A 5,705-nucleotide genomic window follows, 5' to 3' on the forward strand; every position below is an offset into this window, starting at 1 on the left:
GATCCAAACACAGAAAAATCATCCGCAAAAACCTCAAGGAATTTTTTAACCATGTCAGAAAAATGGCCATCGTGCACCTTTGAAAGGTTGTTGGTGCATTGCATAGCCCAAAAAGCATCCTCCTATAGGGAAAGTTTAGCCTCTCTAATATTTGATCAATGAATGGTCATAGGAAGTGGTTTTTTAAGGTAAGGTTATCAAGTTTTCGATATTCAATGCACACCTGCCACCCGCTAGTGACACGAGTGGGGATACCTTCACCCTTGTCATTTTCAACAATCATGATCCCAGATTTCTTGGGGACCACTTGTATAGAGCTCACAAACTCACTATGACATCTAGGTGTTTGACCACTTCCTTCAAAACAACCTCCTTCATATTAGGGTTAAGTCTCCATTGCATCTCATAATCCGATGCATGCATACAGATGGATCTATACCCCTAAGGTCTACCACTAACCACCCTATGGCTCTCATATATTTTCTTAGGATGTGAATGAGCCTAGACACCTACGAACTATCCAAGATAGATGATATGATAATGGACAGGGTCTCCTATGGGCCTAAGAAGACATACTTAAGAGAAACTGGTAGGGGCTTCAACTCAAGTAACGGTGGGGCCTCAATGGAAGGATGTTCTGGAGTGCTAGAGGGGGTAGGAATATTTTCAAACCTAGCTTTCCAGGCCTCTTTTCTAGGTTAGAGGTCTATTCACCAATAACAGAGACACGCGCACGCAGGTCCTTTAAACCTAAAGTAGAAGGCATATCAAATGGAGGCCTCTCTTTAAGGTAATTTTTCAAAATATTTGAAGGTGCATCCTTTTCAACACCCTCATCAATCATGTCTACGTCTTTACATGAGACGCCATATGATGGGTGCTAGGAGGCGCGGAACACATTCAGCCAGAGCTGCATATTGCCAAAGGATATATCCATAACACCCATCCTACACTGGATGCATACATTAGCTTTGGCTAAGAATGGGCAACCCAAAAGAACCAAAATCTATTTCTTGGTCGAGTCGGTAGGTGGCAGGCTCACCAAGGCCTTAACTACCAAAAATAATATTTATAAAACCTAAATATCCCAAGTTCAATAGAAAGTGGGAAAGTCAAGTATTGATCTACGGAAACTTAAAGCACAGTTATCAAACCACTTCCAGATTAGTTTATTATAGCCTTGTTATGAAAAAGAAGTAAAAGGTGGTGTTTTTTAATGGGTGAAATCTAACAAACTACTAGAAAGCAATTAAATGAAAGCAATTAAATCTATATTAACTCTACTCCTACAAAGTAGTGTTTGGACATAAGTATAACTTAGGATGTTGTTTTGCTTACTCCAAGTTAAGTGAGTTTACTGTACTAAACTAATTGAAACTCGGCTAAACAATCCAAGGAGTCGTTTAAGGGTATAGAGTAGCAAGGGTGCGTCAGCCGTCTGGAGCACGATTAGGAACCAGAGTAGACTCTAGCACTAAAATCACGAGAACTCCTATGGGAGACTATAGCCTAATACATGTACCTAACTGAAGCAATATAGGTGCTAATCTTGTCACTAAACATCATCACAATCTAAACCATAAATGAAAGCAGTAAAGGAAAATTGTAAATGAAAGCATGTAAAAAGATCATCCCTTTGCATTCATCACGTCTGTCACTAACATTAGGAAGTACAAAAGAAGATCCTAATATAAAAAACTATTCTATGAACACCGCCGGTTGTCATAGGCCGTTGGACACTCCATACACGAACCAAAACTACTCTACTCCTATTCTAACTTGGCTCTAAAGGGATTTCTAGGTATGTAACTAACCTAAGAAAGACCAAAGAGGGACCCAAGCAAAGCTTGTGTTTGTCGTGAATACTTATAGGATCTAGGGTTTACAAGGGTTCTTTTACAAGTTAGGAAAGTTTGCAGCAAATCTCGTGCAGCAGATCATCGTTGTCAACCAAGTCGCTCCTCTAGAATTCTTGTGCGCACCCAAGTTAGATCTCGTGGGAAGTTAGGGATTCGAATCTTCAATGTCTTCAACTTTTTTGTGCCTTAAGGTCTTGATGGTCGAGCTAATGGTAGAGACTTGCAGTATCTCGACATAGTCTCCCCGGATGGTCTCTTAGTCGAACACTTCATCGAGACTCTCAGTATTTCCAAATTTCAATTATGTCTTAGTATCTCAATGAAGTCACTCCAGGGTGTCACTTGGTCGCACACTTGATCGAACCTTATAGCATTCCGATCTCAGTCTGAACCTTGGAGTTTGCAGTGGAAGATTAAGTCGCCCCTGTGGTTTGCTGGTCATGCCACATGGTCGAGCGTCATCTTCTTGTCTATTTTTTATCTAAAGCTTCTAGAGCTTGGCTAAATGTCTAAATTCAAGCTTTGAATCCTCCAAATCCTCCTTGGCTTCTTGTAATGCCTAACTCCACGGTTTTAACCTGTTTTTTTTTTTTTTAAAGACAAACAAACCTTGCATAGCTCTTAACAATGATAACTTTGGGTAAATACATAATAAAATAAGGATAAATAAAGATAAATGAGGGTATAAAATCATGTATTTTTGGGACTCATCCCAACTTACACTTTGCTAGTCCTTGAGCAAAGCAAAATCTAAGAAAACCACCAAATCCTACCTATATTCTCTTTTGCAAGAAATACGATTGCCTTTACCATATGGAATAAGGATTTAAACCCCTAGGTTGATCCTAGTTAACAAGTTCTAGTCTCGTGAGGGTTTTAGGGTGATACCCACAAACACCAATGCAGTAAACAAAATATAAGAACACATGCAACATAATCATACCATTTTACATACAAAGATATAACCTTATTACATACAGATTCCTTCACATACAACTCCATTATACACGCACTCTGCAGCATTTCAATCATACAACATTGAACACAACATAGCTATCTCAAGACACCACTCAAAAGGAATCAACCCATGATTATAATTCAAAGTTAATATTAGCATGTAAATCCACGTATGGATAGGCCATGTCACAGGGCATGTGTAAAGGATGTGATTTGTCTTACTCAGATTGCTCGGAGGCACCTACAAAACGGTCATCTTGACTCAGCCTCATTGGTTTATTCCCTCAAAATTCATTCAAGATAATGGGTTCACTCTCATACGTGAGGAGGAGTGTCATGAACAAACGTCCCACATATTTGAAGAACTAACACTAGAAGTGTGGAGTGAACTAGTCTTATAAGAAAGGAATCCAGCCCTTATTGAGGTGTTGGGTCCTTCACCCTACCATCTTCTCACTCACTTGCCACATTTAATCAAGACTGCCCTAGAGGAACTAATTCCCAGACTTGCGTGAATTCAACAAATGCATTGGTCAAAAGATCCTTCATACATGCAGATTCGTAGTGTGTGTCCTCAGCTTGACCTTTTTATCTTTTCTCAGAGCGGGTGCATATTTTTGTTTTCATTTTTATCTGCTCAAGTTTCTCTTTCTTTTTCATTTTCCTTCTTTGATGGTGAGCTAAAACAATCATCACCTTTTATATTGTCTTCATGTTTCCAATGAGAACGTAGTTCAAATAGGAGTCCATGGAAAAAATCAATCACTAAGGGAGCTTAACCTTTATGTTTTAAGTAAGAAACAAGACCTAGATTTATCTCTCCCCACTTGATGTTACCTCTAGGCTAGAAAATACAAGAGCAAATACTAGTTGTCAAAGGAAATCCAACAAAAGAAGAAAAGTTGAGTTTTATAAACTCATAGTTTAACATCAAAACTAGAGCAATGAACGAATGACTCAACAGTACCTCACAAGGTGTCATAGTCGCCACGATTGTTCTCTCAATGGTCTCAAAGAACCGTAAGTGTTACAAATCATGTGTAAGTGTATTTTTAGCCCTGTGAAGTACCATGTAAATACTAGAGTTTACATTGCCATATTAACCCAAACAAACCACTAGTCAACGACCTAGAGTAATATCAAGTTGTCGGCCATGTTATATGATCTTTACACAACTAATTTACTACATTTTTAGTGAGCATAATGAAATCGTATAACTAAAAATATTATGCATGTAACATTAGGTTATATAGGTGTATGTAGAGTATATAAAATATGTTAGTATGGTTCACTAGAATTTGTTTTGAAAAATTTAAACTTGTGTCATTTTTTTGCATGAATATATCATGCATTGTGTCACCCCCTACCCCCAACTTAGAAGTTCAGTGTCCTCACTGAAGTGTTGAAAGAAAAATATAACCTAGGCAAGGGATAAGATAGTGCATGGTGTTAGTAAGAACAAACAGTGTGCTAGCAAAATATACATGCAAATACATTGTAGCACAATAGACACATAATGGCCAACAATACCATTAATATTTATTAATAGTAAAGGTTAGCATGTTGTGATACAAACAGTGCAAAGTCAAGCACATTATGGTGCTTGAAATGACAACAAAAGAAAAGAGTACCAAAACACATGTGCGTCAGCAGCACAAACAAGCAGTATGAATTGAAACTTGGGTAGCCAACCCTTGCTCTATATTAGTCCTCTCCAGAAGAGTTGTCGTTGTCATATTTAGAATTGTCTCCTCCTAGATCACCAGATGCGTCAGAGGGGGTACCAGCTACTGATTGGTAGTCCTCGAATGTTTGTACACTTGAAGTGGCCTCCTCCTCCACTGAAACATAAGCAGAGGAGGCTGCAGCTGGTGATGGCACTTGAATAGGTGTTTGAGAGGCAGGCTCCAGGACCACTGGGGGAGTAGAGGAGGTTGATGGTGGAGTGACCTTCCTAGATCGGCTATAGCACCATATGATGGGGGGAGGTTGGATTTGCAGTGGAACTAGTAGTCGTGGTACGTCTACCAGTATGATGAGAGTAGAAGTCATAGCCTAGGTCCATGGGGTAAGTGCCAACTGGGGTACGGGAGAAGTAGGCATTGTATTGTGTAGTGGCAAAAGGCTGAACGAGATATGGAGCCTCTCCTGTTGTAGCAACTAGCATGGAAGCCACTTCTTCCCTCTTACTAGAGGATTCAATCTCAATCATAATTGCTGGGCTAGCTAAAATATTGGGCATGGTGAGCAGGAGAATGAAGAGTGGGCGAATGTCTAATTGGGGAGGCTGCTAGATATGGTGGATGAACCAGAGAAGCAGCAAGTGTAGGGGGGTGGGCCGGAGGGGCATTTTGATTTACCGCAGTAGAAAATACAAGAAGGATAACAGATTCAACCGCCTAAGGAGATATAAAATGCAAGATCTCAAGCAGACCCTAAAAACCCTGGCGCATCTCCACGTGCATATCCACCAACAAAGAATGAACAAGCTCTAGATCGTGGCATAAACGGTCTAAGCCCTCTCCAGTCAGAGGCACTAAAGGGCTCCTGATGGTGGTGGTGTTGTGGCTGATGTAAAGGGCATATCTACTATTCTCTTCTTCTTTTTCAGAGCGCAGTGAGGAGGTGGACCTAGTAATTGTATAGGCTCATCCTCGAGGATGTGCCAAAATTTTTGCACAAGCATCTCAGATCACTAGGGTCCTTCGAATGGGGCCCATTGATGAACTTTCAGTCAAACAGTGGCTACTAATTGTAAACTCTGCCACCATAACCTTTCAGTTGTTACCTCGCTAATGGGAACGTGTGCCTCTGGATTCCAAAGGTTAATCTTCAAGTGTTGCAGCATGGCCATGATAAGTTGGGCATAGGGATGAAGGGTCGTCTGAG

The sequence above is a fragment of the Malania oleifera genome, chromosome 11 (assembly GCF_029873635.1).
Source record: "Malania oleifera isolate guangnan ecotype guangnan chromosome 11, ASM2987363v1, whole genome shotgun sequence".
Lineage (NCBI taxonomy): Eukaryota > Viridiplantae > Streptophyta > Magnoliopsida > Santalales > Ximeniaceae > Malania > Malania oleifera.